The sequence below is a fragment of the Temnothorax nylanderi genome, unplaced genomic scaffold (assembly GCF_030848795.1).
Source record: "Temnothorax nylanderi isolate EJ_2023f unplaced genomic scaffold, tnyl_v1.0 TNYL_tig0455_pilon, whole genome shotgun sequence".
In the NCBI taxonomy this organism is placed as follows: domain Eukaryota; kingdom Metazoa; phylum Arthropoda; class Insecta; order Hymenoptera; family Formicidae; genus Temnothorax; species Temnothorax nylanderi.
Genome location: NW_027249517.1, coordinates 55,152 through 83,066, shown reverse-complemented (window position 1 = coordinate 83,066; position 27,915 = coordinate 55,152). Strand labels below are relative to the sequence as shown.

At 36.6% G+C, this 27,915-nt stretch overlaps 1 pseudogene; it reads right to left on the bottom strand.

Annotated features, from left to right (window-relative positions):
- Positions 1-799: 799 nt before the first annotated feature.
- On the bottom strand, positions 800-27,915 carry LOC139782950 (potassium channel subfamily K member 15-like; annotated as a pseudogene).

Sequence of the window (27,915 nt, the reverse complement as noted above, 5' to 3'; positions counted from 1 at the left end):
AAAGGAACGTAATCTTAAGGGTGGAGAAGGAGGTATGGGGAGATAAGGGCTCGCACTGGGAGAAGGTGAAGGAGGCATTTACGGAAGGATTAAAGATAAGGGTGACGGTAAGGGAGGTGTTTGTGGTAGGACAGAGAGGAGCTTGGTTAACGCTATTGGTGAAGCTGAAAGACGAAGAGGAGAAATGGCGGGTGATAGAGGCGAGGAGAAAGGCGGGAAATAGGGTAGGAGTGAAGATCGTTGAGGACAAGTCGGTGGAAAGGAGAGATAGAGAGAGAGAGAGGAGAGAGAGGAGAAAATGGCAGGGAGAATAAGCAGGAGTACAGGGAGATCTGAGGAGGATGAAATCTCCAAAGGTATGGAGGAGAAACTGCTAATGGAGTCGGACGATGATGGGGAGACCGGAGGGAAGAGGGACTGGGCCAATCGAGGGTAGGGCGAGTTGAGAAGAGGGGGGGCCAAAGGATGGGGCCGGTTCAAGAGCGGAGGAGAAGGAAGAGGAAGAGGAACACGAGGAAGAGATACTTTGATTTATGATTCGAGTTTTGACTTTGAGATTGTTGTTTGTAAGAGGCTTTTGACTCTAATGTTGAGATTGATTTGTATTCGTTTTGTTTATCTATTTTAGACTACAACGTGGATGGACATAAGATTCTTTGCCTTTTTAACTGCTGACTTGGTTCGTTTTCGCCAACCAACGAATAATAGATCATGGACTTATCACTGACTGCATACTTGCGAATTGACTCTAGACATTCTCATATTTATAATTTTACAATTTACAATAGATTTACAGATATTGATTTATATACAATTTTATTACTTATATACAATTTTACTTTTAATACTTAATGCTCACATGTTAGATGTGACTCCAGATGGCTTGGTCATTTGCTTTCGAGAAACGGCTACTTTTATTTATTTTTTACTGTATTACTTTTTAACATGTTAAATTTTCACTTTGCGCGACTCTATGTATTTTTGTAATTTATAACGGCTGAAGAAGACCCTGTGCGGTTGAAACGTTCCGTTGTATATAGGTATGTTTATTAAATTAACTTTATATTGACATCTTTGTTTTTGCTCGATTGTTGGCCCTTGTTTCTTATTTATTTGACATACGAGCGTTACTTTATTTATCTATCTATTTTAGACTTTATTTATCTATTGATTTGTATTCGTTTTGTTTTTGATGTCTGTGTAAGAGGTTTGGGAACGTTCCTCATAAAAAAATAAAACGCCTTGTAAACCCTGTGGGGAAACACAATAAATACATATACATACATATATTTTGCATATATAAAAAAATTATGGATTATGCGGAAATATTTATAAAACATTTGTAGATTATTCGAGAATATTTACAGAAATTTCTAAGGACATTCAAAGCGGGACATTACACGTTCTTTGCACATTTATAGATCATTCATAGAAAGTTCATGAATATTCTAAAGAATATTTATAGAACATTCATGGAATATTTCATGCTGTATGGGTATTATCCAATGTATTTTTAATATTTCCAAAAATAATACTACAATATTTGTCACAGAGATATATCTAATATCGAAATGTTTGCAGTAAATATTTATATTATATTGCCAAAATTGAGTGTTAAGTGTTAACACTCAAATTTGGGTGTTAACCATCAAAGTTGAGTGTACTTTTTCATAAAAGATTGCAACCACCGTGTGTCCGTTTCCTACTGTGTTCGATTATTATCACTGTGTCCGATTGGCAATGTGTCCGACTGTTACTGTGTCCGATTGTAACCACGGTGTGTCCGTTTTCTACTGTGTCCGATTGTCACTGTGTTCGATTTATTCAACCTGCTGTGTCAGATTTATTCTGTGCGCAACTGGGATCTTCCCACCGAAATTACAGGTTGTGATAATAATTAATATCAATAAAAATTAATGTCGGTATATTGCACATCACAAAAATGTTAAAAAATTATTTTTCCCAACTTTGAACGTAAGTTGTCCCATTGCGCGCCATATTAGGGGCCACTTCGACCAAACTCCGATTAACTTAATCATTGATTAGTTCATTGAAAATGACCAATCGCATTTGCTCATTAAGCAGATTGACAAATGCGATTGGTCATTTCCAGTAAACTAATCAACGATTAAGTTAATCGGAGTTTGGTTGAAGTGGTCCTAAGGCCGCCATTTTGTTTTTGAAAAATTACACACCGTGTTCGTAATCAGCAACCTCGAAAACATATATCTACCGATTTTTATGCAATTCAGGGGGTCGATTGCTATCTTGAAACAAGGTGAAAATTACAAAAGTGAGGACGTTCACTAAAGTATCTACGATTTTATTTGTCAAAATCTAGTAAATCTGTTCACTTTTGTAATTTTTATCTCGTTTCAAGATATACAATCAACCCCAAGTGCTGCGTTCCGATATTCACTGCCAGTAATAAAAATCTATAGTTTACGTCACATAGTACACTATAGATTTTCAGCTGTCAGTGAATAACGGAACACAGCTAAGATACGCATTCAAGCTCCTGATAATTCGTCAATTTATGGCCACGTTTTAGCCGAAATTCCCCACTGTGTGCCGTATGTACGACGATCGGTTAAAGACGCCCACGAAATTAATGTGATATATGAATCTTTTTAAGCTCAGCGTTTAAACAATACTAAACGCTGGACTCATAAACGACAATTTGTATGATCGGTTTCTTGGACGGCGGAGCCGTCGCTGATGCGGCGATGTCGCGCAACACTGCTTCGATAGCTTCCTCCCAGTCCCGATCCTTCATGACACTCCGGTCGATGGACGCAGACCATCTCAAACGCGGCATAGATATGACCGTCAGTACTTTCCTGAAATTGGCGTTTCATTGTTAATCTCCTCCAAACAACTTCTTTGAAATTACAGTGCAATAGAGAAAATTTAATAATGACATTTTATATAGCTATAATTATAGAGAAATTGATAAAGAGAGAGATACCGTAGATCAGAGTGCAGCGCCGACATGTCACCGCCCGCTTGTTCGCCAAGTTTCCTGAGAGTCTCAGCCAATGGGCCACTTAGTCTTTGCAACCTCCTCCAGGACTGAGTGTATTGTCGTCTGACAAGTTCGATGATAGTGCTAGTTAGCGCCAAGCCGACTAAGATGTATAAGGTACACAATAAAGTGTACTTTGGCTTCTCTAAATATGATTAACAGACACTATATAGTTAATACAGTAACATTAAATTTTTCACAGACAGATATTAATGAATTATCTACTTTTATCGAAACTAGCTCCTATCTTTATTCACAACTATCTACATTTACTATTGTCATTTAACAAAACTGCATTTTCGTATCTTTTCATGCTTTAAGGCTCCTGGGTACCCGGGAAAAAAAGATTATATATACTTAATTATACATAAATATATATGATTATATATATGATCATATATGATCATATATGTCACATATAATTATATATAATCATATATGAACATATATAATGAGATTATATATATATGTAAAAATATATATAATCATATATGATCGACCGTATATAGTCAATATATATTGAAAAAGAACTGTTAACTTCAACAATAAAGCATTGACCCAGATAGCAACGTGTCTGCATTATTGCTGGCATGTTGCCGACAACATAGTATGTGTTGCTACCAGAATTGTGGCAACTGAGTCCGCATTTGTCGGCAAGTTGATGCTTTCACGATATAACAATTTTGTATAGCAACTTGCTAGCAACTTGTTGGCAACTTATGCTACGGTCTAAAATCGTCTAATTCGAAATTCGAGCTGTTGCTGTCATGTTGCTGTAATAATTCATAAGATCACACAATGCTGTTATATTGTTAACAACGCGAAGTAAATTTGATGCTGCTCTCTTGCTGACAAATTGCTGGCAATACATATATCCATCAATGTTGCCTGCGTGTTGCTTCAAATATTAAATTACTCGAAATCAATTGAAGCAAATGTACGGCAAGTTGCCAGCATCATAAGCAATCATAGATTTGCGCGATTTTGCTCAGACACGCTTTGCTATCTGGGGATAAATTAAATGTATATTTTTTCAAAAGTTATAGAATTAAAAGTGAAATGATTTATCCCATATTATTATAACTTGGCGCTGTTTAGCGTGAGACACTGCCGTGTCTCTTGATACCGTCCTTATACCACTGTTCGTCAAATTTTAAATACGAGAAACAAATCCTATCGGATGCCATCCCTTATGAAAAAATACACTCAACTTTGATGGTTAACACTCAAATTTGGGCGTAAGTTTAGTGTTTGTCATCAAAGTTAAGTGTCAACACTTAAATTTAGGTGTAGATTGAGTGTTGACCATTAAAATTTAGGTAAATTGTGGGTTTAATCCTCAATGATGAGTGTATATTGGGAGTTTATTCTCAATGATGAGTGTAGGTTGGGAATTAAGCCTCAATGTTTAGTGTAGGTTGGAGATTGATCCTCATCGTTAGATGTACAACGCCCGATCGTTTCACATTAGATGGTGCGACGCGCGAGTCGCTACTCTCAAAGAGCCTCGTTACTTTCTCCAGTATTCCCCCCAGTACTCCCCCCAGTACTCCCACCAGTACTCCCTCCAGTACTCCCTCCAGTACTCTTTTAGTACTTATCGAATAATCGTGGGATACTAACGTGTGGTACAGGCGCAGTAGGGGAGAGTGGGCACCCTTAAACCACGTTTTTTCAAATCACATTAAAAATGTGAATTTAAAAATTTTAATAACTTTATTATAATATAAATGAGACTATTTGATGTTTAATATAATAAACTTTGTTTGTAAATGATTTAAGAAGTAAATTTTCAGAAATATTTTGCAAAAATAATGATATTTCGAAATGCTGCGTTTGTCACAGTGGACCCCACGCGTGGGGTCGATTGAGCCATAGCGTAGGGTACACTGTGACATGTAATGTGAAAGGTAGGGTACCCTGTGACACGTAGAAGAGATCTGTTTAAATCCTGTTTATTACAAATCTTTGGTCAATTGAAAAACCAAGACTGTGCTAGAGAACCAATTTATCAATAATCGTGTCATATTTGTTTCATCAGATGACCTAAGAAATTGAAAACTGAAAACAAAGTCCTATAACCTCACTTTTTGTCGTAACCTAGCAGAGATCAACGAATATTGCCTCACAGCGACTCGATTACATGTGATCTGTAACTAAAAGGTGAAAAAAAAAGAAAATGAAAGTGTGGATATGATTATCGATGGAAATTATTTCATTTTATAGGAAAATTTAGGCACTAACATTTAGTATTCCGCGATCGAAACACGTACTACGGAAACTCGCGCTGTCACGTAGGTAGGTTAGATAGTTCTGTAAGCGTGGCACAGAGGACCCCATCAACCTGCGTCACATTGGACCCCACTGAACATCGATATTATTTATCGTAAATATTTCAGATACAGAACAATTAAACGTTTTTGTGCGCACGTTGGTATTGAACCTAGATCCCGACGAACGTCTTATGAATTTTTTTTTAACTGTAGAATCCCTAGAAATCCATACATATCAAAAAGTTATGACAAGTAAAAATTTACTTTGCAAGGCTCCAATTACATATCTGGCTTTAACTAAAGTATATATGCTTATTTCGGCATAATTTTTTGATGGAAGTTATATATTTTGAAAACGAAAGTTTTCATACCCACCGTCACTATTTTGCAGAACGTTAAAACAGAAAACTCGCACTGTCACATTGGACCCCGTGGCTCAAGGGAGCCCACTCTCCCCTACTTACGCAGTACTATCCAAGTAGAACAAAAAGTCAAGATGATATCAAAATAACGTCATATTGATAGTTTAGTGTGTTAATTTAGTATTTCCAAGGTACGTTACGAAAAAGTAGTACTGGCAATCAGTACTCAGTACTGAGTGATCAGTACTCGTAGTATTGACAGTATTAGTATGTTAATACTCATGAATATTGCAGAATGGTCAGTACTGTGCCTATTAGTTTCTTACAGTACTGGCAGTACTATCATGATAGTACTCCGAATATTAATCTGATAAAGTATTGACCATTTCAATACTTTGAAGTACTAATGAGTATTATTGCTTGTAGCACTGACAGACACAGTACTGACCATTCTGCAGTATTCATGAGTATTAACATACTAATACTCTCAGTACTATGAGTACTGATTGCTAGTACTATTTTTTCGTAAGGGGTTATAGTACAAGTACACAGCGTATAATAAGGAAATTCCACGCACGACAAAATAGCTTGTCACAACAGAGGACAGAATTCTCCATTAAACAGAGTTCTTATTTCTACCGCTACAGTACGTCGCTACCGTCAACACGTCAGTTATCGGCTCAGGGACCAGGACTTAATCGTTCTAGAAATACTAAATTTCTGATCAAGATTAGTAGTCGAGATATTAGAATATAATAGAAGATAAGATATGAGTCTAAAAATTTCTTATTGGAATTAATAAATTAATAATATTTTGTATTATCGTCCTATTTTATTTCTATCACTTATTAGAGCAAATTTACTTCAATAATCGTCTAACTGATGAGTCTAATCTTTGGTTTATTATCGTGAGAATTCGACTATTCTCGAAATATGCAATGTCGCTATATTGATGATCTATCCCACTCGACATGTAATATTTCAGAAACATTTCTGCAAAATTCCATTTGAAATATTACACCTTTCATCAATATTTCAGAAATATTTCACGACCGTTTCTGCAACATTTCTGCAATGTTTCAATCGGCACAATTATTTTAAATGCAACTTTGCTGAAAGATTTCGGCAATATTTCGGTAATATTATTGAAATATTTCTGAAATATATCTACGAAATATTGCAGAAACACTTCAGAGATATTTCAAATACATTTTACACTGAGAAAAATGTTTTGTATTAGCAAACAAAATTTTGTTACTGACGCAAAAACTATTTGTTGATATGTGAAAAATGAAATATTTTGTTACCGGAACAAAAAAAATATATTAAGCCATGTGCGTATAGCCGCCGCGCGTTTGTCCGAAGTCCGGTCTCTCAGCCGGTCACCCATCCAAGTAGTATACCGGCACCTTGTTGCTTGACATCGATGATTGAACAGGGTAGTGGTGATCCTTTGACTCTGACGCTTCTTTCTTTCTTATACTTGCTTATTTTGATGAGCATAACAATATTAACAATACAGATATACGAATAAATCTTTTTTGCCAGTCAACGTCGAATATTATTTTATATTAAATATTATTAAATATTTTATATTAAAAATGCCATATGACAAAATTTGGAATATCAGAAAATTCTTAATAAAAGAGAAAAAATGCAATAAAATGCAATAATTATATAATAATAAATTTAATTTTATATAAGTTCTAAAGTCTGTCAGCAACTTTTCGGAAATATTACAGTTGCAATGTTGTATGTGAAACATTCAAAAATATAACACGTGCAATGTAAATGTAAATAATAATTTTATCATGTATCAGAAATGTTTCTAAACCATTACATCTGCAATATTTCTTCTGCAATATTGTAGAAATTCACTGCCTGCAATTCAATTTTTCATTACCTACGCAATCTTTCAGAAATTTTTCAGAAATATTTTAAATGCAATGTTGCGTTTGATATGTTATAGAAATATTACTCGTGCAATGCAAACGTAATATTACTTTTATAATGTTTCAGAAATATTTCTGAAATATTGCATCTGCTACATTTTTTTGCAATATTACAGAAACTTACAAATATTGTAAACAACTTTCTGAAATATTTCAGAAATATTGTTAATGCAATATTATAAAAAACATGATGCAGGTACATTTCTGAAATATTTCCGATGCATAGTTACAAATGAAATGTTAACGAAATATTTCTGCACCATTTCCGAATATTTCAATATTTCAGCAACATAACATGCCGAGTGGGTATTTAACTGTTTAATGATTTTCGTTAAAGCAGGGCACACACACACGTGTGTATGTCCTGCTTTATAGAAGTTGTGATTTTTGTTAAAGCAGGGCACACACACACGTGTGTATGCCCTGCTTTATAGAAGTTGTGATTTTCGTTAAAGCAGGGCACACACACACGTGTGTATGCCCTGCTTTATAATTGTAAGTGATATGTAAGTGATTTATTATTCTAATAAAATAGAATTAATAGATTATTTAATTCAGCATGGAGTATTAGCAAATACAATTAAGTGTAGTCAGTGCGATAACGATATAAACATTAATAAAGATACATTAACATATCGATGTAGAAGACGATATTACATAAAAAATATACATAAAAAACGTGTCTGCAAACGGTGCGATTTTTACAAAAGTGCGAAAACTGGTACTTGGTTCCACAAAAGTCATCTAGACATTGCTACTATTTGCAAAATAGTAGCATGTTTTTTGATGTTCCGACATCCGCGTCACGATGACACAATGGATGAAACTGGCGTAGCGTCAGCCACGATTACAGATTGGTTCAATTTTTGCCGAGAGGTAATTATGTCTTAATTTATCTTAATAATTGCACTGTATAGTAAAGAAAAATATATAATAATTAATGTCAGAAACTAAATGTTAATATTATTTTTTTACTTGCAGGTCTGTGTGTTCTGGGCAGATATACATAGTGTAAAGCTTGGTGGCCCAGGACGCACAGTTGAAATCGATGAAGCAAAAATTGGAAAGCGTAAATACAATCGTGGCCGACTTGTAAAAGGTAATTGGATTTTTGGAGGATACGAGCGAGATTCGAAAAAGGTCTTCATTGTTCCAGTCGAGGATCGAACAGAAAAGACACTCCTGGCATGCATCAAGGAATGGATTCTGCCAGGAACCACGATCGTGTCAGATTGTTGGAAGTCTTACAATTGCTTAAGCAATGAAGACTTCCAACATCAGACAGTGAACCATTCCTACAATTTTGTCGATCCTGAGAGTGGTAAAAAATGTTAAATATATATATAGATAGCTAATTATATTATTAATGTTGCACTGTATTCCAATACATTTTTTCAATTTACAGGTGCACACACTCAACATATAGAGCGCGTTTGGAGAGAGGTTCGGGCAAATATTCCAAGATACGGAACTAAATCCGAGCACTTTCTTGGATATTTGTCCGAATATCTTTTCAAACGCGCCTATAAACAACTGGAACGTATCGAAGCCTTTTTCGAGATTATCGCGGAAATGTATCCTCCAATGTCCACTACCGAGGACCAGCCAGTATCATCCAATCCGGGACCAAGTACAGCACCTTAAAAATATGTTTATCGCACTTTTTGGAGACACGTTTTTTATGTATATTTTTTATGTAATATCGTCTTCTACATCGATATGTTAATGTATCTTTATTAATGTTTATATCGTTATCGCACTGACTACACTTAATTGTATTTGCTAATACTCCATGCTGAATTAAATAATCTATTAATTCTATTTTATTAGAATAATAAATCACTTACATATCACTTACAATTATAAAGCAGAGCATACACACGTGTGTGTGTGCCCTGCTTTAACAAAAATCACAACTTCTATAAAGCAGGGCATACACACGTGTGTGTGTGCCCTGCTTTAACGAAAATCACAACTTCTATAAAGCAGGACATACACACGTGTGTGTGTGCCCTGCTTTAACGAAAATCATTAAACAGTTAAATACTTTTAAAGCGCGTCAACTAACCTATGTAGGTTAGTGACGCGCTTTAAACAGTTAAATATTTTTAAAGCGTGTCACTAACCTACATAGGTTAGTTGACGCGCTTTAAACACTTAAATATTTTTAAAGCGTGTCACTAACCTACATAGGTTAGTTGACGCGCTTTAAACACTTAAATACTTTTAAAGCGCGTCAACTAACCTATGTAGGTTAGTGACGCGCTTTAAATAGTTAAATACAAAATATCTGCTTTAATGAAAATCACAACTTCAAAATAATACATTCAATTTTATTTATTTATTGGATCATAACCTGATTCCTGTCAACTTTAACGATTAATATCTCGCTTCGCGGGGCAGAGCGACACTTTTTTCTGCCAGATTCTTTCGTTTCGTGCAAAAACGCGTCGAATAAGCCTAATTTCATCGATTTTTGTGCTGAGGTAGCTAAACTGAAGAATTACCGATGTTATATGTCCACTTCACATAATATCCTTTAGTATACTATTTTAATATCAGTGGTATTAAGGATCGAACATATATATTCTCGATGTAATCGGGCCGCGAGACTGACTGCTACGTGCCTGCTGTCAGTCTCGTGGCACGGATTCGATCCGCACGGGGTTGTCGATCACGCCGTCCCGCGTGGTCGATCACGCGTCGATGTCGCCCCACGTACAGATGCGCGCATTCCGGCATTGTTGAGAATCGGAGCACGGGACAACTCCTGACACGCGCAGTGTCTTTGTTCGCGAAAATTGTGCCCACAGCGCAACTCCGTCAATCGTCGGATCAATCAGAGAGCGCCGCGTTCCGGATCTCGCCTTCGTTTCCGTCCCTCGAGAACCCTTCCGGCGGAAGAGAACGATCGCAAGTCAGATTCATTTCGCACGTCTCTGAATTCAGTTATCTCGGCATAACGGTAAACATTCTTTGTGCGTGGTTTCTCCACCGATTCGTGCGCGGCATCGCCGCCCAACCATCTCAGCAAAGTGCGTGAGTGTCAAGAGACTTTACATTCTCTCCGAGAGTGATCATCGAACTCATCAAAGGAGCTCGCCCCGGATTACTGTCGTCGTGTCGCGTTCGCGCTCGGAGTCTGCCTCGCGGACAAGATTTCCTCCGTTCGACTTCAAGATTTCCGTCGTAAGGGCATCAAGTCGATGCTCAGCAAGATCTCCGTCTCGCGTTTGCGGCAGACTACCGACGCCTCAAGATTTCCGAGCGATTCGAACCACGACAGTGTCTGTGAAATTCACCACGAATTCCCGGCGCAAATCAATCCCGGTAGCAAAAGTCGTTCTCTCATCCGCAGCCCTCCCCTCGTTTCGCACTCTTTCTGAGTGGTGCCGGCATAAATCGCGCTCCGCGGAATCTCCGGTCGAGCACGAAACAGTGGAATATTATAAAAAAGTTCTTAGAAAATTATTCTGGCCAACAAATTAACGTTCATATAATATTCCTTGGATATTATTATAATATTCAAATATTTATACAAAATTATAAACAAAGATTTTATTTAATAAAAATAATAAAATTTATAATTTTTTTCATATTCTCACATATCCCTCACACTGATTAATAGACAATATTTATAACCATTCGTAATATTAATTATAGACCAATTAAGATTGATTGATTGATAACGTGTACTTTATTACCCACATGGGGTCCAAAAGGGCGTTTTGTAGGGACGTACCCAACCCTTTACAATAATTCCCGTCACCCATTACATATAATACATACAATACATTAGTTTGGCGTTTTATAGGGACGTACCCAACCCTTTACAATTTTTGCATTTTGTTATCCCCCTCCCTACCACTTCCAGCTCCTTCCCTCCGATCCCTCCTCTTCCTCGTCGGAAATCATTAGAAGATTTTCTTCCATCTTTTTTGAAATTTATCCTCTGCTGACCTGCTTGACTTTCTGTTTTGCTTCTCCTTCCATTCCTTTCTCTTTTCTCTCTCTTTTCTTTCTTTGATCCTATCCTCCAGTGACTTGTCTTCGTCCATTTTTACTCTCATTCTGCTTCCTTCTCTTCTTCTTGCATCTAACACTTTCCATTTGTCATCCTCGTTTCCCAACTTTAGCAGCATCGTGAGCCATTCCCCTCTCTGCCCTAGCACGCTCACCTCCTTCAATTCCACCTCCATCTTCAATCTTTTCGATATCAGCTTCTGCACTTTGCTCAGGTTTGTGCCGCCTTCCCCCCATATCACTTTCTCGACTCTAATTATAATGTTTTTCTTTCTTTTTTCTTCCTCGCTCTCCTCATTGTCTTTGAAACACCATTTTCTCTTGTATGTGTTATCCCCTCTCTCTTCGCTCTCGTCCCTCTTCCTTTTGCCTTGGTCTTGTTCCATTCTGTTCATCCTTCTATCCATCGCGTCCCTCTCCTTCTTCAGCTCCTTTATTTCTCTCTTGAGATCTTTCAGTCGTTCGTCTATTATCGCCTCTATCACCTCCCTGTCGACTGTTAACGCCACTTTTCTGCTCATCATTCCTCTACTTCCTTCCTGCGGTATCTGTGGATAGTAGAAAATGTCTGATTAATACCTCTGCTTATATGTACCTTTCTCCTCCTCCTGTCCTCTGCCCGTCTCTCTCATTCAATTCCTTAGATAACTCTTTCTGCCGCTCTTTACCTTTACTCCTCCGTCGTCAACTCTTTCTGCTGTTCCTGCCTTGCTTCTTTTACTGTCGCTTTCTTATCACCTTTATTCTCGCCACGTGCACTTCTCGCCTGTTTCCCTCGATCTGTTACTCTCTTCCATCGCACTCTCGACCTTGCCGCCGATCCATTTTACCCGTTGTGGCGGCGTGCATTGTGTACCCGCCTTGCCATTTCCGCTATTCTCACCTCTAGTACCACTTTCTCTTTCTCCCGGGTTAAAGGAGTATTGTATCGGCTCATTCTGCTCCGTTCATTCAATCTAATAGAATACATTCTTTTATACCTCCCTCATCTTCCTTTTCACTTCCTCCTCTCTTGTTGTTCCCCTACCTGCTTATCTACCCTTTATGTTCCCCTGCTTATCTACCTCGACGTAGGTTCCCTTCATTCCTTTTCGATGTCTCGTCCTGCTTAGTCCTCTTTCGGGAGGTTATTGGCTCTTCCCCCTGCACTTTCCGTTCTTCTCCCTCTCTCCTCTTGTCTCATTTCCTCTACTGCTTTCATCCATTTCTCTCCCTCCCCCTTCTCTCCCAGCAGTCTACCCACCACGTCTTGCCATCCCTCTCCGTCCCACTCCTCCCATCTGGCACACTCCTCCCATATGTGTTCCCATGTTTCCTCCTCCCTCCCACACATCCTGCACCTTCTATCCTCCTCTTCACCCCAGTATAGTCCCTCCCTCACTTCATTACCAAGTCTGAATCTTGCCACCCTGCTCCATCTCGCTTCCTCCCATCCTTTCTTTAAATAGTCCGGGATCCCTTCCTTCCTTATATTCTTATACCACCTGTTGTACTTCGATTTCGTGATCTTTTCCATCCTTTCTTGTCTATCCTTCTCTTTCTCCTTCTTTTCCAATTCCTCCTCCTCAAGCTCTTCTTCTTCTTCCGTTTCTACTCCGATCCCTTCCAAGTAGTCTTTTCTCTCATGCTCCCATTTTCCTATTATCCTTCCTCTCTTCCATCTCTCTTTCATTTCTTCCATACACTTTCTCGCTATTTCTCCTCCTCTACCTTCTCCAGTTTTCTTTCAAACCTCCATGCTCTTTTGCTTGCTCTAGCTCTCATTTTCTCTCTTTCTAGCTCGTCTCTGACCATATATCCCGGCGTCCTCCAGTTTACTCCGAGTACCCATCTTAGATATCTCTCTTGAATACCTTCAACCTCTCTCCTTTCCTTCCATCCCCATATTTCTGCTCCGTATCCCATCACCGTCCATATCAGGGTGTCATATAGCCAGATTCTTCTTTTGCAGTCCTTTTTCCACATCCTCTTTCCTATCCCCCACACTTCCCTCATTACTCTTGCTGCCTTTCTTCTTCTCTCTCTAATGTGCGCCTCCTGTCCTCCATTCTCCTTCAGCGTGTACCCCAGGTACTTGAATTCTTTAACCTCCTCTAATTTTTTTCCCTTCCATCTCCAGTCGCACTTCTTCTTCCTTCCTCCTCCCTTTCTGAACCTCATTATCTTTGATTTCTCTATACTCAGAGTTAAACCTTTTCTGTCTAGATATCCTTCCAGCCTGCTTATCATTGCTCTCATGTCCTGCTCCTCCTCCGCTAGCAGTGCTATATCATCTGCATACATTAGCGTGTATATCTTCTCTCCTCCTAGTTTCACGCCTCCCCATCCACCCTTCTTTATGTATTCCTCTATGTCTGCGATTAGTAGATTGAATAGTATTGGGCTTAGTGGGCATCCCTGTCTCAAGCCTTTCGCTGTCCAGAATTGTCCTCCACTCTCTTTTCCTCTCCCTACTCTGCTCTTTGTTTCCCTCAGTACTTCCTCCACCCTGTCTATCAGTCCTTGTCTCACTCCTCTTTCTCTCATTGTTTTGATTAACACTCTTTTATCCACTGAGTCGAAGGCCGCCTTCAAGTCCACAAAAAATACAGTCATTTTTCCTTTCTTTTTTCCTATTTGTCTGTTCACCAGGTAGTTCAAAGCGAATATTTGATCCATTGTTCCCATTCCTTTCCTGAATCCTGCTTGATTATCGGGGATCAGCTTCTTCATTTCTACTTCCTCTCTTATTCTTTCCGCTAGTATCGCCGTGTAGATTTTGTACATCGATGACATAATGGTTATTCCTCTATAGTCCTTCACCTCTCGCCCTTCTCCTTTCTTAACTAGTGGGATTATCTCACCTTCCTTCCATTGTTCCGGCCAACCTTCCCCTCTCCAGACCCGTTTGCATACTTCCCATATCCAATTCACCATTTCTTCTCCTCCATATTTCCATGCCTCGTTTGGTATCCCGTCATTGCCTATTGCTTTTCCTGTCTTCAGTTTCTTTATTACGTTTCTTACCTCTTCTAATTCTATCTCTTCTTCCTCCTGTCTATTTCCGTCCCCCTCTCCCTTCACCACCCTGTTCTCCATTCCGCCCATCAGTTCCATGAAGTACTCCTTCCATTCTTCCTGTTTTATCTCTTCGTTCACTCTTTTTCTTCTCTTCCTCGCTCTGCCTATCAACTTCCATACCTCTCCCTCCGTTCTCGCTTCTCCGATCTCTCTAATCATCCTTTCTTTCTCCTCTTTCTTCTTCCTTTCACACATATCCCTATATTCCTTCTTTCTTTCTCTATATCTTTCTACCTCACCTTTTCCTTTTCTCCATTTCCTCAATTCTCTTCTCACTCCCCTCTTACCTTCCGTACATTCCTCGTCCCACCACCCTCTTCTGTTCTTAATAGCTCCTTTTTCACTCTTATCCTCATTTTCTTCAATCACTTTTCTTATCTTCATTGTTCCTTCCTCTATTTCCTCTTGCAGATCTCTATTTCCTCCAATCGCGCCTAGCCTCTCTCTAAATTGTGTTCTTCCTTCTTCATTCCATATTCCTCTTCTTCTTATTCTTTCTGCTCCTCTCCTCTTTTGTTTTCTCTTTGGGCTACCTCTCACCCAAAGTATTATTGGGTGATGGTCCGAATCTATCCTTTCTCTTATTTCCAGTCTTACCACTTTTTCTCTGACTTCCTCCTCCCCTATTACGTAGTCTATGACCGTCTCGCCTCTCCCTCCCGTATATGTATACTCTCCCTCCTCATCCCCCTTCGTGCCTCCGTTTAATATCATCCATCCTCTCTCCTCGATGAACTCCAGTAATTTCCTGCCTTCCTTATTTATCTTCTTGTCTTTAGACCTCCTCCCTCTATCCTCATCTCTTCGCTCGATTTCCTCTTCCCATCCTCCTTCCTCTCCTGTTCTCGCATTAAAGTCCCCACCTATTATGGTTCTTACTCCCTTTTCCCCCTCCTCCGTCCATTCTTTCAATCCTTCTAATTTTTTGTCTATATCGTTGTTTACATAGATTCCTATTATCCTCCATATTTCCTCTCCTTATCTTACCTTCGATTTTTCCTTCTATCTCCGTCTCCCTTCCTTCCTTTATCTCTTCTATACTTTTCCTTATTCCTAGCAGCATTCCTCCGCACGCTCTGCCCTTTCTGTTCCTCCTGGTCGCTTTCTGTACTCTCCATCTATATTCCCTCGGCAGTTTCTCTTTTACTTTTTCCCATCCTTTCTCGTCGGTCCAAGTCTCCATCATCACAATAACATCCCATTCCTTTATCCCTTCCCAGAAGTCCTTATCCTTGTTTGATATACCCGCTACGTTCCAGAAGGCCACTTTCCACGTCTCTTCGCTCCCCCTATCGTTTCTTATCACTTCCCCCACGTGACCCTCCTCCTGCCCCTCGACTTCCACTATATCGTTCCCTCTCATGTCCTCCTCTTCTTCCTTATACATTTTGACGTCTTCTGAAACGCTCAGCTCTTCTTCTATCTTCTTAAACCTATCATGTCTCCTTTTTTGTATCTCTTCCTTCTTTCTCTCGTTTGTCACTCTTAGCCCTTCCTTATCCTTCTTCCTCTCAATGTGATCTGCGAAAGTCATTTCTCTCTTCTAGCACACCTTTGCTTTCGCTCCATCTCCACTCCTTGTTATCCTCCCATATTTTTTGGTAACCGACCGTTACTCTTCTTCCTGCCTCCCTTTTCTCCCTTGCTATCTTTCTTATCTCTTTCTGTATCCGTCTTTCCTCCTTAGTGAGGTCGTCATCCAGGAAGCAACCATATTTCCTTCCTAGCTCTTTCTTTCTCCCCATTATCTCCCATTTGCTTTCCCAGTTTCTGCATCTCAATACCTTCATTTTAAACTCTCTATGTCCTATCTCTCGTACTTCCTCGACGGCCACTTTCGCTTTGTTTATTTCTTCTATCATCTTCTCGATTTTTTCTTCTCTTTCCTTTTCACTTCTTGTTTTCTCTTCTCTTATGATTATGTTGACTTTCCTCATTCTTCTCTCTGCCATCTCCATATTTCTTTCTATATCTTTCATTTTCCTCATTATTTCTCCTCCCTCCAGCACTACCGTATTATCATCTTTCTTCTCCATCTTCTCTTCTAAACTCTTAATTCTTCCTTCCATATTCTTCCTTTGTTTCTCCCATATCTCCTCGCTTCTCTTCAGTTCTTCCTTTAGTCCCTTGATTTCGTTTTTTATTTCCTCTTTATCTCTCTTTCTTTCTTTCTCTTGTTCCTCCTTATCCTTCTTTCTTTCTCTCTCTTGTTCCTTTATTTTCTCTAAAATTTCTTTTAATAAATCTTCAGTCGCCATGTTTTCTTTTCCCTCCTCTTCTTTTTTGATTTTGGTTGGTGGCGATCTGTTGACCCTCCTTTGTGTGTTGAATTCTTCCAAAAACTCTTTCTCTGCTTTAGCTGTCTCTTCCACTTCTTCTTCCCTCTTCCTCTTTTGAAGAAAATCCTTAACCGATCCTGGGCTGTCTGCACTTCCTCTCAGTTTGGCTAGCTCCTCCGCCTTCGTGGGCCTACCTCTTGTTTTCTTCTCACCTTCGACTTCCCCCTTCTTTCCTTTACCTCTCTGTTGTTCACTTTCTGTTCCTACCTCCTTCTTTTTCTCCATCCGCTGCTTTTACTTTGCCTATCACTCTTCCTCGTTATCTATCCTATGGCTGATTGCCCGTTTTGTAGTTATCCCTACTTTACACGAGTTAGTCTGTGCCCGCTTCTGCGCCAATGTCTTACATTCTGTCTGCCCTCTATATTACTTACCGTCTATGCCTCAACTGTCACTTTGCTCCTGCCACTTTCTTTGTCTTTTCTCTTTTTAACCGATTTCACACCCACTCGAATTTTTCACCTCCGCTGCAAAACACCTCCGCCCTGCTGCTCTGCCACTCTCACACTCCGCAAACCTTTCTTAGTCCAGTTTTCTCTTCCACTTTATCTCCGCTACTCTCGCACCTGTCACTTTCTTTGTCCCGGAACCGGAAGTCCTATAGACCAATTAAGAATTTCAATTGATTATATACTGGCAATGATTATAATCGTGGCAACGATTATAATCGTCGTGACAAATCGTCACCGCATTTCGACCAAGGATTCTGGTCATTCTTTTTATATTTAGAATGACCAGAATCCTTGGTCGAAATGCGGTGACGATTTGTCACGACGATTATATAATCGTTGACACGATTATAATCATTGCCAGTATATAGTCAATTGAAATTTTTAATTGGGTTAATTATTCTCTGGTGAAGTAAAAATTACTTATTCTGATTAATTTTAGAACTATTATTCATTAAATATTTATAAATTTTTTAATTATTGAATTAAAAATAGTTTATTTATTTGATAGTTTATTCCCGAAAATTTAAAATATTTTTATAACATTAAATAATATTATTTTATATAATATTTATATAATATTATCAGGAGCGGACATATAACCATCTATTAATATTACTAGAATATTGTATTTAATGTTCTAAGATTACGCCTAGAATATTACTTAATATTAAATAATATTACGCGCTTATAGGGTCTGGCCATGTTTAACTATAATAAATTTAATGTTCGATGATCGATATACGTCTAATGTGATATTTAAATATATAAATATGAATTTATTTAGATATACATAGCAAATTAAAGATATTCAATTAAATATCTTTGATATAATTATATAAAAATAATTTATGATAAAGATATAATTTGCAGAAGACAAGTATTTTTTTATGAACAAAAAAATTTTAGTTATTTGTTATATAGTATATTGTGCACCAAGGGGAGAAAGTAGCGTGTTTCAGACCAATGTGAAGTTTGCCGCCCGAGCCTTCGGCTCGGGCGGCAAATCACACGAGTCCGAAAAAGCTTTCGACCCGAGGTGTACACGATATTTTTCACAACACATTTATAGTCTAAGAGCTGACGACACTTTTGGCCAAGTGATTTTGTAAAATACGATTTTCCGTTTTAACCTGCGTGGACGACTCTCCTTCGATAATCCGAACATCTGGCTGGCCGTACCTGGGGGGTTTAGAAGTACGCAGGTGAGAAAAAAAACGGATTTTCAAGTCATAGTATAAGTCTTAATTTTTATCGGATATTGATAATTGATCACTCAGGAACATGCAAATAAATTGCCAGTTCGATTGCTCGGGGGAATTAGTCGCCAGGCTTAATTATAAATAATTAAAAATAATTATTTTCAAGTCATACTATAAAAGCTGGGTTTTTTTTACTAACAAGTATAGTGCTAACACATACCACCCAAAAAAAGCTAAATGAAAATTTTGGTGGCAACATCTCTAAAAAAATTATTGAAAATGCACAAAGCCGGCGGAGGGGTCTGACGATGGCCGAGTAGAGGGGATAGCGTGCTATTCAGTAAGTTCGTTCCAATTCGTCATTATCGATGTCACTATCAATGTCACTCTCACATAAACCAGGGCCATCTTCTGAAAAATGAAAATTGAAATTAATAAATTGTATCCTAATCATGAGATGCCATTATAAAAACAATTGAGGCCATCGTCAGACCCCTCCGCCGCGCGCCGGCTTTGTGCATTTTCAATAATTTTTTTAGAGATGTTGCCACCAAAATTTTTATTTGGCTTTTTTTGGTGGCACTTGGCCAAAAGTGTCGTCAGCTCTCCGATTACAGAATTGTTCGACTTCCATGCCTAGAGAGGGGCGAGAGTGGCCAATTTCACGCCAGGGAAGAAAGTAAGCCCTGGCGTGAAATTGGCCACTTTCGCCCCTCTCTACAGGCATGGAAAGTCGAACTTTCTGTGGAGGTGTTGTGAAAAAAGCATTTTCATCAATTTGCCTTATATCTAAAATACAAAACACAATCACAGAAATATAAGTTATTTCGTACATTGTGAGCTTACAGATGATGGATAAACAAAAGTGAAAAAATCATTAATTTGATTATTATTTAATAGCTAGATTATATTAAAAATTTGTGTTGAAGTTATTTGGAAACTTACATAAATAATTACCAACCCGAATAAGAATTATTAGAGACTTTATAATTTTTACTTTAATTAATAAGAATTATTTACTGGTTAGGTATAACAAAGAGGTCGGGATTTTTACATTTGCAATTTTGCAAAATTGAATGCGTCTACAAAATGCAATTAAATTTTTTAAAATAATTTTTTCTGTTTTTTTTACAACAATCGATTTTTTTCATTATTCTACGTATAAAAGTATGAAGGTAAAGTTGTCGAAAAGTGAATCCTTTACGAGATATTTTATATTTTATATTAAAAACGTCATGAAAATTTGAAATATCTCAGAAAATATTCTTATCGAAAGAGAGTTTTATTGTAGTGTTTTGAAAACGTCTCGACAAGGGCTACAAGAATCCTGTCTAAAAAAAGGCATGTTAAGTCGATAGTCGAATTTATTGTTGCCGCTTTTCCGCGATGCTGATTGGTTTTCTCGCTGCGCTTACTTCATTTGCAGCTGTCATTTGCAGCTGTCATCGTATATTTTGACAGTTGTGTGTATCAAGAAATTAATAGTGTAATAGTAATAGCATAATGTTAAAGCTAAATAGCGCGCGCGAAGCGCGCGTCTGTGGTGCTAGTATGACAAAAAATAGGGGTCCCTGTTTAAAAAACTCAATGTGACCTTGATATGACTTTCCCAAGATTATTCAAGGTTAAACCACACACACACACACACACACGCACACACACACACACACACACACACACACACACACAAACACACACACGCACGCACACGCACGCGCACGCGCACGCGCACGCGCACGCACACGCGCACGCACACGCACACGCACACGCACACGCACACACACACACACACACAATATCACCACATAATGGACAACTTGGTACCCTACAACTTTTGTACAAAACATTTCTTCCGAAAACATCATCTTTCTGAGATAATCCAATGTCCCGACCTTTTTGTTACACTCTTTATGCAAATGTCGGATCGTCCGATAGATGGCATCCGATGAGATCCGTTTCTCGTATTTAAAATATAACAAACGATGGTATAAGAACGGTATATAAATCAAGTGTACGGTACAACTTATTGAATATCAGTTGTATCAGAGTCCACGCTTATAATAAAGTGGCACACAATTTTGAATTAAATTGATATATTTATGGTTTTATAGCATTTTACATCCCTTTATGATTTTTCATTATATCTGAGCAGATCTGGATACATTCGGTAAATAATTATATCTCGGCAGATCAAATTATATCTGGTCAGATCTGGCCAGATAGAGACAATTTACAGATCAAATTATATCTGGCCAGATCTGATAAACCAGATCTGGTCATATCTCGGCAGATCTAATTCTTTTTTCCCGGGCAGAGTACAGAATCTGTACCTCATTGGCATCTCTTGTCAAATTCCCAAGATTTACACGCAAAATACGCAACGAATTAATCATTTTTATGCATTTTTTTGGGGAGAAAGATTTTTCACTTACTCGGGACGAGATCACCGAAACCTATGGTGGTCATGGTTACAAAACAGAAGTAAAATCCGTCGAAAAAATCCCAATCGTCCTCCCACAACATAAACATACCAGCGCCGCAGGCGAGATATAGAAAGAGCAGCACGATGGCGGCGCAGGCACCTGTAAAGGAGATTATCAGATCCAGAAAGCAACTACACTGTTAAATTCATAGGGTTAAATATTAAACTCAATTTTGAGTAATTTTTAACTATTCACCACTGCTCCTACTCAATATGTAGTTAATTTAACTAAAACAATGTTAATTTGACTAAATTAATGGAGTTAAAATAATCCTATTTTGTTTTAAACTAATAAATTTTGACGCACATGGTAGTTAAAAATAACAAAATAAATCTAACTCATAGTATTGGTTTAAATTTCATCTTCTAACCTTTAACAGTGTAAATTAATTAAATTTATTAAACTCACCAAGCGACCGTCGACCGGTTGCATTCGTCGGGATACACGGAAGCTTTGCACAAAACGGAAGTTTTGACTTCATCGTCAACACAATGTGCACCACTGCACTCGCGAATAGCTTTCCCCAGTCGGCGATCACTATCAGAGTAAGAGGTATACCGATGAAAGCGAAGAGGATGCAAAAGATTCTTCCCCAGTTGGTCGAGGGCACAACATTGCCATATCCTATTAAATACAAATTTTCATCGAGTGAACTAAAAAACTTATTGCATAGAAAGTTTCCAACTTTGGAGATGACAAAATTTTAATATAAAGTGATTTTTTTGGAGATAGAAAATCAATTTCACATAATCGACAAATTCTTTGATAATTATAATGATTAAGATATCAATTACTCTTGACTAATAATTAGTACCGATTGTCGTGAGGACGGTGCTGGCGAAGAAAACCGCTTGGAGAACGTTCCACCTCTCCGTTACGACGGGTGGCAATTCCGATTCGCTGCAATCATCTTGATCAATGATATCTGTCACGAAGCTGATCAGGAGACCCGCCTCCGCCGCTTCCTGAACTACTTCTTCATAATCGCGCAATTTTACGCTTACCTGGAAGACGCCGAGTGTCATGGATGAGTGTCACGGTGATGAGGGGAAATTACTCACGTTTCGATGTCGCTAATTTCTCACCAAAGTATGTAGATTGAACACGTCCGTGTTGTTCGAAACTGACTCCACAAAACGATACCGTTGCGCACGTAATTTCGCGCGCAAACGCTCCAGGCGTTTGAGTTCTGCTGGCAGTTCAATCTGTCGAAAAATCTGGAAACGCATTCAGAGTTAAAAATTTTGCGAAACAATTTTAAATTAATTAGAGAGAAAAATGCCATTTACGGTCCTTGGTGGCCTAATAATAATAATAATAACAACAACAACAACAACAACAATAACAACAACAACAACCAACAACAACAACAATAATAATAATGATAATAATAATAATAATAATGATAATAATGATGATGACGACGATGATGATGGTGACGATAATGATAGTGACAATAATAATAGTCAAATGCTAGCAGAATTATACCGGCAATATCATGCCAGCAGATTCTTGTCCACTGCGTTCTCATTAAGCTTAATTATTTTCTAGCAGCACGATCGGCTGCCACAATATATGTAATCGCAGAAACGCAGCAGAAACCGTGCACAACATGCCGTTTCGATCTGCTATCATATCATGATGTCAGATTCTGTTAGATTTCTGTTTCATTTCTATGCATATATCTGACATGGCAGATCATGCTTTGCTATTGCCAAAATTATGCCAGCATGGCATGCGGCATACAGTTTGAAAAGCCTGCTTTTAGCAATGTGGCTATATATCTAGGTTACAAGGAAAAGTTATTCAGGGTCATGTCTTTGACAACATATGTCAAGGTCAAAGTCATTGGTGTGGTGTTCCCTAAAGTAAATAATTACTGAATTTTTATTGTCATGAACATATTATGAAAAAATATTATTTAATATGATTAAATAAAATATTTTATTTTCTTATGGCTCACCCTTTACTTTACATTGGATACATATTAAAGCTTCAATATTTTATAATAGCAATATCGTGTCAACCACATAACAATCGAAGTTACTGGATGGATCGATAAATTTTTTAAACCGTACGGAGGTTTATTGCTCTCGAGTCTCGAATCGAGTGCTATTTCAGGATAACCAGCCGATGCATATTTGTCGAGCAAATGCACATCCATCTGCACTGTTTACAAGGATCACGCTGTCGTTCATGCTGATGTTTACTGACCAGAGTTGTTATGTTTAAAACATTTACATTTAAAACATGTTTAAATATTATACTGTTTTTAACATTTGTTTTAAACATGTTTTAAACAAATGTTAAAAACATGTTTTTTTTATAAATAAGTTCAACACAGATTTTGGGGAAATAATATTTATATGTTTATTTTTATTCGTATATAACGTTTATTTCTTGTAGATTTTATTTAAAAAATTATCTTATTTATGAAATAGTCTTATTACAATATTCAAAACTTGAATAAAATACAAAAACATAAACAAAAATTATATTTTCAGTTCTATTATTTAGATTTTAATATTTATATTATCTTAGTATCTAATAAATCTCAATCAAGTTCATCACTCAATCAAGTAATAATGATTATATCAATTATTTTTGTGTAATACACATAATTACAAAGAACTTTCGCGCATTATTCACCGCGTCTGGCTCTCAATTAGCCTATTTCTCTTATATTTGTGGATTTCCAACAGAGGCTCCCATACAGCACAAAATGTTTTCAAAAAATATTTCTAAATATTTCTATAAAAATATTGCGAGAAACATTTTAAAATGGTTTTAGGAATATTTTAAAATGGTTTAAAAACCTTTTGTAGTAACATTTTTAAGAATATTTTAAGAATCTTTTAAAAATATTTTTAAAAACGTTCTTTTTTATCACCCAGACAAAATTTTCTTAAATATTTGAAATGTATTTTTGAAATATTAATTCGAATCTACATATTTATTGTATCATAATCTTGTTTCAAAATATTTAAAAAATATTTTTATTTCTTATTGGTTTTATAATCTTTTTTCAAAAATATTTTTGAAATATTATGAAATATTTTTAATTAAAGATGTATGTCGCTTATGTCAAAATAAAGGGATAAAGCTGAAATTTACAGAGATTGTGCATTTATATATCCGAAAAACCTGTGTTAAATTTGCGATCGATTGTTCGACCCGTTTCTGAGATATTTACTTTAAAAGTTATAGAAATTGTACATATATATATATATATATATATATGTACAATATATATATATACTTCCCATGTAAATATCCCAGGTAGCACACATGGTCTTATTGACGTCAATTTAAGGTCATATTTCGTCCTCGACGTCATATGTCCTTTATATGACGTGTATTTGGCGTCCTATTATGGACAAAAGTATGACGTCATGAAAAGGACATGAATTAGACGTCATTTTAAAACCAAATTTGGTACACGACAGTTTTATTTTCATTTTTTGAGTTTTTCTTAATTAAAACAGACCCATACAGCATAGAAGCTTGCAAGACATTGCAGGAACGTTACAAGTTGCAATGTAATGTTGTAAAGACAATTGCAACATTTCGTTGAAATATTAGAACAACATTGCAGAAATATTATAAGAATAATTGAAAATATAGTACTATAACTTACTCCGTGAACATATATGCACACACATACATAAAGAATATATTTTTTTTAGATTTATGTTTCTTTAAATTTGATTCCTAATTATTTTTCAACTTTGATTCAATTCATTAAATAAATTCTTTATTTTGTCAGGTAGCGTCTTTAGGCGTTATCATGCATGTTGTTAACGTTATTATATTAATATTATATTATTTTAAATATACGAATTTCATATTAATAATTATTGTACATTAATTGTAATTGCGTTATTATTTTTAATATTTACCGGTTATTATCATTATACGATTTTTGAACACCATAAAGATATGTTATATAGGAGTATAAGCAACAAGGAAGCGTCAGAATCAAAGGATCACCACTAGTCCGTTCGATCATCGATGTCAAGCGACGTTAGGTGCGGTACTGACTCGGATGGGTGACCGCGCGGCTGTATGCACACACGACATATACATAATAAATGTATTTTCTTTTTTTTTGTTTTTCTAAAATTCTTAATTCACAAAAGCATAACGGCATATACATACCTTTAAATGACTCATATTTATGTCATTTTTAAAGCATTTTTAAAATTATTATGAACATATTTTATTTTTTAAAACAATATTTCTAAAAGATTTTACAAATATTATTGAATATATTTATTTGCAATCTTTTAAAAATATTTTTGAAAATATTTTTCTGACATGATCTGACGAACATAGAAACATTCTAAAAATATTTTTGTAAATTATTTTAAATTATTTTAATCTTCCTAAAAAATATTTTAAAAATATTTAAAAAACATTTTGTGCTGTATGGGCTATACATTCAATTTTAATTTATTTTATTCGAGAAGATAGCTGAAATCATTTATTAGTTAAATATTTGTCAGTAAAAAGAAGTCACTTTTTTACCTCTACTTTCACAATCTTTATATTTTTTTTTTTTTCAAATATCCCACTCTAACGCCAAATAAATTTCCTTTTCGGAAAGGGCAACTCTTTTTACTCGTAAATACTAATTGTGATTTAAAAGTTGGATTAAGATTTTATATTAAAACTCCGAGTTACAAAGATTTAAAATAGAAAAGTGCACAGAAGTCACCTAGGACTTAATGAGATAATTATAGGATAAAATGAAATTGATAGATTATACAAGATATTTATTCTATATATTATATTATAAAAATTTGAAACATGTTTAAGCCATTCTTGTTTTAAACATGTTTTTTTAAAACTGTTTAAAACATGTTTTAAACAAAAAATACAATGTCTTTTTTAAACATAATTTTTACCAATTTTACTGACAACGATTTACTATAATGTATGTGTCAACACGTGCTGGAATTAATTTCTGATCAGTTGCATATGGGGCATTTTCGTTAAACTGTTCGCATTTTACCCTGACTTATTACAATAATTTTGACAATTTTTTTCTGAGAAAAATTCTGAAAAAGAGCGTATTTTTTTAGTTTGGACGTACGGTCAATATTTCCAACAGTAATTTTTGTAAAAATTGAATTTTTCGGTAACTCTGCTTTTTAAAACGTTAATATCTTGGAAATGTTCAATCCTATAAAAAAACGACTCGGATGAAATTTGTTCAGTTTAAAGTGAATTACATGATGTATATATTCTTTTTAATTTTTAGACAGTCTAAAGTTGTGTTATACAGTGTTAGAGGAAAAAATTGTTTTTTATAAAATTCGCCATTTTTTTAAATTAAAAAACAAAAAAAACAAAATTTAAAAAAAATTTATAAAAATTTTATTGGAAATTACGAAAATTTTTGAGACCTCTTGGAGTATGGCAAGATTTTTTTTTAAGAAGTTCAACCTATTAAAGTTTTTGTAATAACCTGAATTCGGCATTATTCAAACTAAAATAGTCAAAATGCATCCGTTAGTAGCAGATTAAAAAACTTCAATTAGATAGAACTTCTTGAAAAAAACTTGCTTCAAGAGGTCTCAAAAATTTCGTAATTTTCAATAGAATTTTTATAATTTTTGTATGGGTTTTTTTAAATTTATTATTCATTTATTTTACATTACGTTGCATTTATTGCCTTCCGAGTTGTTCCCACGTGAGAAATTCACGGTCGCAAATGAATTGGGTTCATTGAGAAGCACCGTTTGGAAATACGTACATATTATAGCTATTTTCGCGTTTTATGGCGCACTTAAAAAATCATGACCATCGTGAATTTCAATGCACTAGTATTTTTACCGGACTTCATTGAAGGCGTCAGTAGTAATATACTTCCTATGAAACCGCGCCGATTGGCCTGCCGCTAAAAATAAAGGTACGATTCGGCAGGCTATAAGTCCGTTCGTTATTGTACAGAATGTAAATATTTATGGAACATCGAATACATTTAACTCCACGCTGGAAATCTCGACGTTTTCCAAACGAGAATCCGTGCGTACGACGGTGGATTCGTAAATTCGAAATACCGTCGGGACCTTGTTCTCTTCTTCGGTTCGTCGCGCGACTTATGTAATTCGACGAATTTTCCCCAAAATTAAAATCAATCATCGAAATAGAATGTCGATTACACGCCTGCAATTCGCGTCAGTCAAACGCGAATAGATGGCAAACTCGAAAAGCGGAGAAGAAATGAATTGAAGAAATGGATCACGCGGTTATTGATTCCCCTTGAACCCCACTTGTTATAGAAGAGACATCTGAAAATCAATTCCCAGCTTCGTAGATACTGCAATTTTACGGAAAACTCGTTGCTGAGAGAAATGATGGGAACATCTTTGAATCCATTTATTATTTTTGTCTTATTACTGAAGAAAATAGATTTCAATCATTCTTGAGACGATGCCGTCTTCATCTCGAGACTCACCAGCCCGCCAATAGCGGTGTAAAGCATCAGGGTGATCAGCAGACCCACATGACCGCCGATTGACTTGATTTTCCGCACCGTTTCTTTCTTGATAAATCGCCTTGCGTTACCACCAGACGATTTTGTCGTGGCGCCGATCTCGACTGAGGAATTGTACTTGTTGTCGTTCGTCATCACGACCGTGCTTTCCACGAGAGACGTATAAGCGCGCCGACCACTCGGAGAGAACTAATCGGCATGCTCTGTCCCGTGATCTCTCCCTCGAGTAAAGAACCATGCTGCAT